Genomic DNA, 13,399 nt, shown 5'->3' with positions numbered 1-13,399 from the left:
GGACTTAGAGTGGGGGTTCTTTTAGTATATGCAAAAATTAACTCAAAATATTAATAACAATAACAAACCAAAATTGTAAGCTAAGGAAATCACACTTGCGGAAATTAAATAATCTAGATTGCGGCAAAGAAAGCTACTTAAGAAATTATTCCTAAAAGATCAATTACGAATAAAAACGAATTAGGAAAAACACTTTGCACTAAATAAAATCACTCATTTGTGGAAAGGAAAACCTAGCTTGTGAGCTTTCTGGCGATACTATCTAGTATGTTGCAGCAAGCAAGGGGAATCCCACTAATCTAAAAATTCAATTGCAAAAAAAAAAATCACGAGGCCTTATCCTACAATGCCTCCTCAACAACGGTGCCAAAATGTTGGACGATATAAATGCTAGGTTTTATATGAACAACTCAACTTTGGAAAGACCCAAGCTACAACAGATGCGTGACTCTTTATTCACGTCTTATCATCACTTCTACCCTCGAGCTGCCCTGCAACTAAGATGACACCAACATCTATACTGACATTTAATTTTTCAACCCGGGGTTGTAAGACTCAGAAGTGTAGCACAGGTAAGGCAAGAATACGACCTCAGATATTTGTGAAATTGAAACCCTAGAACCTACAAGAAATCAAAAGGACATCAATCAAGTAAAGGAACAACACTCTTCAAGGCAAAATAAACACAGTGGGAGTCTACTTTTGGCTCCTCCTGGGTTGGGTTGATTCCTGCAATAAGTCTTCCTCAACTGTCTAGGGGACAAAGGAATGTAGGTTCCGCTCACACTCACAACATGTTCAAGAAAATAAATGCAAGACAAGCCCAATGAAAAAAATCTTAAAATCTACTGCTACACTACAAATATGAGAGAACATGAACTAAGATAGAAATCACAAGATCTACTAATATACTACAAAGATGAATTGAGCTAGAAATCATAAGCAACTGGATCCTACAAAGAACGATGAATGTTTTTAAAGGAATCAAGATGATGATGTTCTACTTCAACACAAAGTGTATCATAGAAATAAGACAGATCCATTTGTTGCTTCCAGGCTCACAGGAATACTATGATATATGCAACATTTGTTATGTTGAAAGGAATATTAATAACGATTATTTATCTTCACTGTTCATTGCATTATTTCGTTGAGATAATAATGAATGATAAGAAATCGGCTCCATGAACGCTCTAATTTCCCTTTTAGAATCTTAGAGTAATTTTCATTATGTACTAGTTGAGATCAAGGTAAATATAATGTTTCAATTCTGCAAACCAATTGAGATGCAAATGAAAGTATATGCTCTGCCTCACTCTTTTTAATATAACATTATTAGTCAAATTTAAATAACATTCAAAATGATGGAAAGGATTTAATAATCTACTTGAATTGCAGTCTAGACCAGAAGCATGTTGTCATACTATGCAAAACAATCTGTCACATAATCAAATGGTAATCTATGCCAACCCACACTATATCAAATCAAACTATACCAATCTAAGCCAAGGAATCATAAACTAAGAAAACTAACCAACATTAAACCATGCGAGGAAATCTGGAACAAGAATTACATCTTAGTGGAAGGATTAATATATAAAACTAATGCCGAATTGTATTAATTCTAAAATCGATATTACATATCTGGACTCCAGTGGTCCCCTCGGTCATTCCACTGAGCGCATAGTAAAACTTAACCTTCTACATTATAATATTTCCCTGCCTCTATCAAACACAATACATCTAAATCCTAGTGCCTTCCTGTACTATCGATTCAGATGTGCCCCCCCATGCGTGTACCCCTCATACAAAGCATGGCTTCACATTTTATAACCATGTTGGCACACCAACAATCCAAATTTTATGGTGGTCTAATACACAAACTAGAGTTCAAAATCGTTTCAACAAAAAATAAGAGATATAATAACTGGAGAGATACAAAATGATCTGCAGTTCCCCTAGAAAGGCAAAAAACCAGTATTGTAGATATTGCCAGAACATTGTTGAATGCAGTTTGACCGAATGTTTGACTCTAACTCCACACGCTGTTTGGAAGGCCTGGAATCCATTGAAGGAACACATCAGCATATCGTTTGCTTGTCCTCCAAAACCCATATGGCCATTTTCTTCCATGATAGTCTGAAGTATGAAAATCATGGAAGTGAGAACAAGATTTCCACTGTTGGTGCAGGAACTGGGCTGGTGGAACATGAAGTGGACTAGTGGAACTGGATCTATACATCTACCATCTAGGAATATTGATATTAGTGGTGCTTTGACATGAAAATACCTTCATGTTATTACATAAATAAGAATTCAAGAATTCACAGCTTATTACCTCCGGGTGACTATATATTAACATAAAAATGATGGTAATGGCTATAAGCACCTAGTGCAAACACAAGTCGTTTAACAAAAATCATATAAGGTCGAGACAAAAAAGAGGCTCAACACATGCATGTTGCTAAATCAATGATATGTTGGTCTCCAAAGGTGCTATCTTCCATTTTCTTGTTGCATGCGTTGGTCCTCATTCGAACAAAACATTTTAGTGAAATTTTCTTATAGGTGTGTGACTAATGAAATCTTCTTGTATTATGCAATTTCTTTGAGTGCTTTATCTTCTACTATTGAAGTGAAATGATACCCTTGCAGTTGCCTCTTAAGGATGGTGTGGCTTCCTCAGATCTCAAGGGTGGCCTCTTCATGCTTAAGGATGGCTAAACCTCTAGTCTAGAGCTGCAAAAGTCCTTTACTTCTAGTTATGTATGGTTTTTTCATGCTACTACAACATTGGTTTCTTTCTTGTAGTAGTCACACAAACCCATCCAAAACCCCAACTACCTTCATTAAATGCACACTGACTTCGATAATTCACGGCGAGCTTATTGATATGGATTGGAAACTCTGATGATGGTTGAAGCTTGTGAAGAAGGGGTGAAAATAATGCATTTTTTTGAATAGAGGTGCAGTTCTGGAAGGGAAATTGGTTAAATGGTGTTGGGTGACAGGTGAATGAGGTGTGGTGAACCTTTCTTGTCATTTTCCAAAGGAAAACATGATTTTTGACCCCTTTCCATGGGTTGATCTCAATCATGTAGCAATTCAGGGCTATCGTGTAGCACTGTAGAATTGAGGAAGAATTGAGTGTACATGTTTGCTTGATGATGGAAGGATGTAGGGGCATGGGTGAAATGGTAGAGGAAATGAACGAAGTTGGCTTAGGAGATAGATAAATGGAATGTGGATCTATTTACTTCAACTGTTGTCCCCTTGGTTATGGCTCGAACCCTGTAAAAGAAAATTGTTAATAGAACTGGTGTAAGGGCTCCCTTACCTCTATGTGTTTCCTCCTTTTGTTTCATTTTTCATTTTTCTCCTCTTTTTTTTCTTTCTAAGACATGCAAACTACCCCTAAAAGGGTTTTCAATCTGCAAGCCTACCCCAAGTGACTTAGAGAAGGTTTTCACCTAAGGATCCTTTCATCTTATATTTTTTTTCTCTTGAGCTGCCTCATGGAGGTTTTCACCTAGGCCCCCCTTTTTTTATTCTTCTTTTTCGAATGAGAGGTTGGATAAAATAAGGTCTATGAGACGCCAAATTACATTTAGCTCCTTGCTTATTGAACTAGTGAAATCCTCTTTTGATAGAGGCCTTTTGTATAAATTTAATTGGTAACCATTAACCAATAAGGTAATGCCTTCCTCATCAATTGTTCTTAGTTAGACAGATCTATTCTCATAACATTTTTCCACTAGATAGGGGCTAAACCACCTTTCCATTAAGTTCCCTTTGAAATCCTTGAACCTTGAACCATACAAGATTGGCCCAATCACCCTCTTGAAAATCTCTCTCCCTAATATGTTTATCATTCCATACCTTTCGTTGTAGGTGTACTACCTCGGTGTGTAGGAGAGACTACAATATGAACTCATCCAAGCCATTGAGATGAAGCAACCTTTCTTGTTGTCTTGTCATGAGATCTGAATCCAACTATGTTTCCATCCTCAATGTATTTTACTCGAACTCAATAGATAATAAGTTTTTCTCTCCATAGAAAAAATCGAATGGGGTGAATCAAGTAGTGGTTTTCCAGGTGGTATTGTAGGCCCAAGTGGCCTCTACAAGTCGTTCTTGCCAATCCCTTTTTCTATTGTTGATAACCTTGGTGAAAATTTTCTTCAAGGATTTTTTTGTGACATCCACTTGCCCATTTTCCTAGGGATGTTAGGCAGTGGATTTATTGTGCTTGATATGGTGCTAATCCATGATGTCTTCAATCGAATTTGACACATATCCATCTCTTCTTGTGTCTTGGGATACATATCCTTAATTAGTTTGAAATGGCTAGCCAAAGGTGTACTAACTGGTTTTTTATTCTGCATATTAAATCTTTCCAACACCTTTTCTGTGTACTCACTCTGAGACAATGTTAATTTGTGATTTTTCCTGTCTCTAGTTATTATCATACAAAGGTTTTGTTTTTCAAGATCCAAATCCTTCATTGGAAATGAATTTGCCTATTTTCTTGTGAGCACATTTTTCCTACATGTTAAACCCTGCACCAAGCATGACATCTACATACATTATAAATATAATATAAATGCCATGATTTTTGTTTTTAGGATAAGCACAATGGTCAAAGTGAGATAGGATAACCTTTTTCAAATATAAACTTGTCAAATTTTAGATAGCACTACTCGAATCCTATTTTAATCCATACAAACTCTTCTTCAATTTGCACACTAATTTCTCCTTTCCGCTGACCTCATACCCTTGTGGTTGCTGCATATATATTTCTTCCTCCAAATCCTAGTGGAGAAAGAATGTCTTTACATCGAACTGCTCAAGTTGTAAATCTTTTGTTGCCACTAGACTTAGAATAGTTACGATTAAAGTCATTTTAGCAACAAGAGAAAAAATTTCACCAAAGTCTATACCTTTCTTTTGTGAAAACCCCTTCACCATATGTTTATCCTTATACCTCTATTTTCCTCAATCTTCTTGCTTCGACTTGTAAACCCCTTTATTCTGCAATGTTATTTTATCTATAGGAAACTTGACTAAGTCCCAAGTCTGGTTATGCATCAAGGAGTCCATCGCTTCTTCCATGGATTTCTCCCATGTCTTCCTGGTTTCTATTTGCATTTCTTCTTCATATATTTCTAGTTCACCAGAATCAGTTAACAATACGTAATATAATGAAGGAGACTATCATTCTAGGGGTATAGTTATCCGGGTAGATCTTCTAACACCACTTTCAAGTGTTTGAGGTGCCTATTGCTTTTGTGCTAGTTGTTGTTGTTGTGGCTATTGATCATTATGATTTTCATGCACATTTACTTTTTATGTGATCTCATCTAGCAGTTCATATTCTTTGTTTTCCTTTTTATGTTACTTTTCTTGCATCTGAACCTCACATAAGAACTTTCATTGAATATGACATATTTTCTCCTAATGATTTTGTATATTTCATATTAATATAAGAGATAACCAAAATCATTAACACCATATCCAATAAAGGTACATTTCCTTGATTTTTCCTCAAGCTTTGTTCTATTTTCTTTAATAATGTGGACAAAGGCTTCACAACCGCTAGTCTTTAAAAATTAGTAATTTACATTTTTACCTATCTATGCCTCCTCTAGAATACCACTATCCAAGGAACTTGAAGGCCCTATTTTTATTAGATAAATAGTAGTATCTACAACATCTTCCCAAAATTGTAAGGGCAATCATGGATGGAATACCATGAACCTTTCACACTCCATGATTGTCCCATTCATCCTTTTTGACACACCATTTTCCTGTGGCATTCTTAGAACTGTATTCTCTTTGTGAATTACATGTTCTGAACAATAGTTATGAAACTCTTTGTAGCAACATTCACCTCCATTGTCTGATTTGAGACACTTCAACTTCTTTCCTATCTCATTCTCAACCAAATCTTTCCATTTCATGAGATTACCAAACATATAAGGTTTATTTTGGATAAAATATATCTAGTTTTTTCTAGTTGCATCACTAATAAAATTAACATAATAGAGAGAGCCACCAAGAGATGATACCTGAGTTGGTCCCCATACATCTATATGCACAAGCTCTAATTATTCTCTCTTCTTTTCTTTCCCAACTCTGATAAATATTACACTCTTATGATTTACTTAAACACAATTCTCACAAAAATCCAAATCAACATGCTTCAAACCTAGCAACACAGTTCTTGAGTGAAGAATCTGCATCCTTTTCTGACTCATGTTCCCAATCCTATGATGCCATAATTTCATGTCTTCTCCTATGGAGGTTAAGTCATTAACAAAATTAGAAATTCCATTGCATAAATACAACGTACCAGTGTCTTCTCCTTTTTCTATTACCAAGACTCCTTTTGTGACCTTCTAGGTTTTGTCTATGAATGTAGTTACATAGCCTTCACCACCTAACTTACTTATTGGAATTATATTTTTACTCATATTTGGAACATGCCTTACCTCCTTCAACAACCATTGGTTTCCATTTTTTTTATTTCTAAAAGCCTTACCCATTCCAATGATTTTACAAGGTTTATCATCTCTCAGATGAACCTATCCAAAATATCCTTGAACATAGTCATGAAAATGTTTCCTATCAGGTGTGGCATGGAATGAGGCCCCTCAATCTAACACCCAAGAATCAACAATATTTTCCAAAGAAAGAACCAAATCATCTTGCAACACATCACCTGTCACATTCACTTCATGATCGTTCTCCTATTTTCCATCTCCTTATTTTCCCTTCCATGACTTACAATACTTCTTTAGGTGTCGTTTCTTCCCACATTTCCAGCACACCATCCCCGATATAGACTTGGATGTGCCTTTTCTTAACTTACTGTGATTTCCTGGGCTCCTTATATTTTCCATTTTTCTTCCCCTAGTATCTGTAGTCAAAGCATTACCTAATGTATCACCTGAGTTTTTCCATCACATTTCCTAGCTAAGGATGGCACCAACAACATCATCAAACTTTAAAGTACTAGATCCAGGGGAAAAGTTACTAATAGCAATAACCAAACCATTGCAACTTTGTGGAAATGAGCATAGAAATAATAAAGCCCTAACTTTATCATCAAAATTTACACCTACAAAAATTAACTGACTGATAACCATGTTAAATTCATTGAAATTATTAGCAATAGATCCACCTTCTAACATCTTCATATTAAATAGAAACTTCATAAGAAATACCTTATTTGAGGCCGAGGGTTTTTCATATAGTTTGGCCAATTCCGTCATTAAACCTTTTGTTATCATTTCCTTTGAAATGTTGAATGCCACAGATGTTTCCAGACACAACCATATTATTCCTAATGCCTTTCTATCTAGAACCTCCCATTCTGCATCCATCATACTCATCAGTTTCTTTAATTTTTCGTTCAATGGTAGGTAGAGATAATCTTCCATCTACATCTTCCACAACTGGTAGTTTTGGTTCTTAAATTTTTGGACCCTAAACCTACCATCTTCCTCCATTTCTCCCACTCGAACTAGGAACCCTTCTCTCCTACGAGTTTATCAACCAAATAAACCTTCATCTGTAATAACAGTTGTTAGAAATTAATTAAAGGAGAAATGAAATACACAAAATATTGTTGAAAAACAAATACAGAAACACATAAAACAAGAGATACACAGATATACGTGGTTCACCCAATTGGGCTACGTCCATGGAGTAACAGCCAATCCTTCCTTTTATATTATCCAACAAAATGAAGAGATACAATGTACAACATATCCATTGTAATTTCCTCTTCGCTCTCACATAGACTCCTCTCTCTCTCTCTCTCTCTCTCTCTCTCTCTCTCTCTCTCTTGCTCAGAACAATAATCCACAACCACAATAGAATTCCCTTATATAAACTAAGGGTTTTATTTTAGGGGAAAAACCATAAGTTAACATCTTCTTCTATTAGATTATTCATCTATTGGATGAACCAAATTGACTACGAAATTACAATATTTTACAAGGAAAAATTTAATCTATTTTTAGCTTCAGGGTCGCTGCCCCTAAACCCCCACCAGGGGGGGCTCATAAAATTTGTCGTCACCCCCATAGACCCCCCTGAGGGTGATTAAATGGGTGATGTTGCCACCCCATTAGGAACATGGATCCAACATGACTGTAACAAAAAAATCTGAACAATCAGGAAGATAATCAGGCTCCACACCCAACATTCAAATGTTCATGGCCCCACCCTTCCTTAAGATAAAATATATTTTCTATCAAATCTCTCCACGGTCACTCATCTATTCTACCATGATAGATGGATGCTAAGGGGATATTTCAACTTGATTCAATATTTGAAGGAAAAAATTGAGGAGTTAGAAGGTTAGAAGAGAAAGCTTCAATCTTTAGCTCGTTCATAGAAAGCTTAAATCTTTAGCTCATTCATAGACAAATGCAAGTTGATAGCTATGAAAACTTTAAATGAAATCCACACATGTAACAACAAAATAAGAGGATCACATCAGGTGGCCTCTATGATGGATCGTTTCCTTATTTCTGAATCTCTTGTTCTAACTAGAATCAACTTGGAAGCTTAAATCCTAAGAAGCTCTGGATCTGATCATTGACCTATTTTGTTTCATCTTGGATGGTCCTCTTCACCATGCAATAATCCATTCATATTTGAAGCATTCTGGATGCATCATCCTAACTTCCTTTCTAATTGGAAACTTGGTGGTAGGAATTGACTTCTATTTCTGGGTGTGTAATGTATCACTTCTAGAAAAGATTAAAATTCATCAAGATGAAATTAAAACTACAGAACAACGAATACTTTGGTCATATTTTTAAAGAAAATATCAAGCTTGAGGAAGAAATCAAATTGGTACAACAATCCATAATTTTTTAGTGTAGATGAGATTAATTAAAAGAAGCGGAAGGGATTCTACAAAGCCAACTGGAAGAAATATTGGCTCAAGAAGAGATCATATACAAGAAAAAATATAGGGTAAAATGGTTCAAAGAAGGAAAGTGAAACGCATGTTTATTCTATACATCCATGCTCAACTACTCGCAAAAAAATCAAATAAATCACTTCTGCAACTAGAATAACCAATATGTGGAAGATTACAAATATATGTTAACGCAAGTCCTCTCCCTATAATTAAATTCAATTCTAACAAATCTGACCCCAAACAGGAGATGGGACATATGAAAGATCATCCAACACATTCCAAAACTAGTCCCGGTAGATGAGAGTTCCCTTCTACTCAAATAAATTAATTTCCGAGAGGTAGAAGAAATAGTGATGAATCTACCAAGAAACAAGGCTCCATGCCCTCATGGATTTACAATAGAATTCTTCCAAGCCTATTGGGATATTTTAGGAAGATATTTTTGGTAAGTGGTGAAATATTCAAGATGATCAATCTTATTTCTCTTTTCTTTTGATGCAACCTTTATCTCTCTAATTACTAAATCAACTAAGTCCTCATCTCCCTCAAACATTCATCCCATATCCCTTTGAAACATCATTTATAAAATCATTTCTAAAACCATTGCAAATAGACTTAATCCTCTTCTCACCAATCTTATGTCCCCTTAGCAAAATGGATATGTACAAGGGATACAAATATTAGATAGTATTATCCTTTTTCAAGAGCATCTCCACCCTCTTCACTATTCCAAGCAACTGGGAATGATATTAAAAATTTAAATGTCCAAATCCTTTGAAAAATTGAGTTGGAAATTCATCTATCATCTTCTGAGGGCCCATGGATTTCATGAAAAATCTATATCGTGGGTGTTTTCCCTTATTTTGAAAGCATTCCTTTCAATATTAATCAATGGCTCTCCCTCTCCTACCTTCACCTCTTCTACAAGGATCAAACAACGAGATCTTATATCTCTGGATATTTTCCTGCTTGTCATAGAAGGCTTAAGTTATTCCATCAAGCATGCACTTATCCATTAACACCTTTGAGTTCTCCTCCTTGGTTCTCCCCAACATTTACATGCTCATCAGCAACATATGGATGATACCCTCCTAATGGGTTATCCTTTTATCCAAAAGGTGTGAGAATCTAAGGCCATTTTAGACACTTTTTATACGACCTCAAGCACTCAAATTAACAAGAGAAGATACCAAATTTTCTTCTTTAACTCTACCCAAGCCATTCAACCGCATATATCCATCCTTTTAGGCTTCAAGAAGATATCCCTTCTGTCCAAATATGTAGGGGCCCCTCTCACATCCAATCCTCTCCATATCTTAGATTGGGAAGAGATCCTTCTATAATTTGAGGTAAAACTCTCATGTTGGACCTTAAGGGCTTTAAACTTTGTAGGTCATTTTATCCCCCTGAAATCATTTTTACAATTTATGTGTAGCTGCCTTCTCTTAGCCCTATCCACTCAAAAATCCATTCTCAACAAACTTTGTGGCCTTAAGTGTTACTTCCTCTAAGTAGGAGCAAATATTGATAAAAAATGGGTCCATGTGGCATGGGATAAGTTATGCCTCCCTAAAGATGTAGGGGATTTGGGATTAAGGGATCCAGAAGTTCTAAGTTAAGCCTTAAGTGAAAAAACATGGTGGCATTGGTTGAATAACCCCTCAATGCGTTAGCATAAAATGTGGTCCAATAAATACATGTAAGGCCTCGCCTCTTCTCAATTTGTTCGAATGTTAGAAGGCCCTTAGGGATCACATATATGGAATGCAGCTTGGAATAAAAAATATATTATTTAGAATCATTGTTTTCAGGAAGTTCAAGATGGTATGGTATCCCATTTCTAGGAGGATTCTTGGAATCAATGGCCTAAGCTATCCTCTTTGTTTAACTCCCTTTCAACTAGAAACAATCTTCATCAAAGAGGCCTTTCATTACTAGCTCATTAATGGGATTCCTATTCCCCCATATGTAACTAACGCTCCTATAAAACTCACTCTCCAACATATGCCATAGATCACTGTGATGAGAAAAAACTTCTCCAACAGGTACTTTCCACTCAAAACATTTTTGTGCAAACACATCCTAACATTTTAAGATGGGGGTATGGACCTTTAGCGGTTTTCAATATCAAAGAAGCCTATAGAATCTTAAAATTTACCTTCTTCCTTTGGTTACTCCTAAAATATTAAATGATTACCTAGGAGAAACTTCAAAAGCGAGGCTTCATGGGTCCCTCAATATGCATGCTATGTCAAGTCCAGACAGAATGTCCAAATCACCTTTTTCTTGCCTGCTCATTCTCCTCAATACTATGGGATCATCTAGTGACTGCATCTAGGAATTCCAACATTATATCCCGATCAATCTCAACATCATTATAGAACTAGAAATATTTTCCCTTCACTGGTCCCATTCTAAATAGGGCCTAGCAGCTAATTCTAAGATTGATCACATGGAACATTTGGAAGGAAAGGAATTCCCACATTTTCAAAAACATCACTTCTTCATTGGAGGGCATCTGGAATATTTTTCTCTCTCATTTTCAGGAGACAACCACCTCTATGTAATGGAGCTCTCAAGATTGGGATTTCCCCCTCGTAGAACAAAATAAACTACACTCTCTTGATATTCGACCTCAATCTTCAATTCCCTCTAGATCTTCCACTATTCCCAGGATGGTTAGTCCTGTTAGCATTCCATAGTTTTCTTAGGTTGAAAAGAAAACTGCAGAGGTAGCCACAAAACACTTTTAAAGCTGGGATCTAGCCCTTCTAGCTTCAGAGAGGGCTCTCTCCATATGCTTTTAATATTACTATTTACATCTTAGGCTAGGTATGGAAGGTAAAGATAGGTTTTCAAGGTTTTTGGTTTAAAATGAAAGAAAACTCCATTGGGCATGGAGTCATAAAAAATCTTCAGTAATCAATCACAAATAAACAAAGTAGTTGAAACAAGGCGAGGTAGGAAAACTCATAGATCTTGTTTATGTGTTGTTGAGACAGGGTCCCCTAGGGTAAATTTTGTAACTAATTTTGTTATATGTATAAAGTCTCCGCATTTTGAGGGAGCGGAGTGCGAATGTCATAAGAGTCAAAGGGACCTTAGTCCTTTATTTCATTAGAAGATGGGATGTTTTGTGACCCGCCCATGGTTTGTGAACCATGGAATTGTAATGAAAGAAGCTATATAAAGGAGTCATAGCGAGTCATAGGAAGTAGTTAGTCATTGAAGATCATTGTATGGGTAAGTAGTCTAAGGAATAAAAGTCTATTTTTTTACTTAGGCGAAGGGGAAGGCTCCTGCAGCTATGTGTGTGGAGACCTTGGTAAGTTCGCAAGCTAAGTGTGAGGGCCCCTACAGTTGTGTGCATAGGGAAGAAGAGTCTGTAACAGAAGGATTATATCTAATAAAGACTATTTTAGAGCAATAATTGTGTATATGTGACTTTGTATTTACTTATGCAATTGATGTCTATTCACTCTATTTTCTACATTCATTTGAAGAAACACTTAATTGATGTGCAAAAGTGGTAGATCTACACGTTTACTTGATATTATTAATGTTTAAAGTGTTCCGCGAAGGGTTATACTCTGTTTTCTGTAAGTTACTGTGATTTTTGTATTTTAAGGGTTAGGGTTCATGAAGGTCAAGATAAAGCCCTACAAGTAACTGAAACCCATCACACAGACCTCTGGATGTAGAAAACTGGTTATGTCATCCACCAATACTGCTTCGAGTGAAACTTCATCTTGCGCTACGTGGGTTGTTGCCGAAAGGGCCACTAGTTTAAGGTTTTGTTGGTTGGCGTAACTAACTCTAAACCTGGGTCAGGACCCCTTAAGCCAACAAATGGTTCCATTTTCGGGACCAAGATCTATCTGACAAATGTGTGATGTCAAATGAATGGTTCCCAACTGTGAAATAAATTTAGAATTGGATAGATCGGAATCTGCACAAATTTGCAGCTCAGGGAAACATGAATTCATGTCTGTCGAAGGAAGAGTGGTTGAATAGATATATGTATACAGACGAGCATGAAATTTTATTTTGTTCTTTTCCACGCAAGTTACACTAGTGGTTGTCAAAATTGGTAGATAGCCAAGGCACGTGGAAGTTGGACAACCCTATTGTGTGGACTCCATAGTTGGTAAAGCATCTCGCAGCTTCAGAAAACAAGATAGTGAGGGCTGTCAATTACTAGATCGATAACATTTTGGGTGGGTTCATCGCTGAGCTCACGATCGATACATTTATAAGTTATAGTGAAGCATTCTTCAAAGGACCTAGAGGTAAGTAACTGAAATCTCTTAAGACATGGATTAAAATACTATTGTATGAGAAAAGGGTTATGCAATTAAATTAATGTTTAGAAGATATCTGACAGGAGCCATGCGAAGTGGTAAAACATTCAGAAGAGACCAAGATTCAGGTGCTGAATATAGTCCTATGTTGGGTGCGTGT

This window comes from Pinus tabuliformis, chromosome 5_2 (genome assembly GCF_031772625.1).
Source record: "Pinus tabuliformis cultivar Carrire ecotype Pingquan chromosome 5_2, CPIR1, whole genome shotgun sequence".
NCBI lineage: Eukaryota > Viridiplantae > Streptophyta > Pinopsida > Pinales > Pinaceae > Pinus > Pinus tabuliformis.
This window is presented reverse-complemented; position numbering follows the sequence as displayed.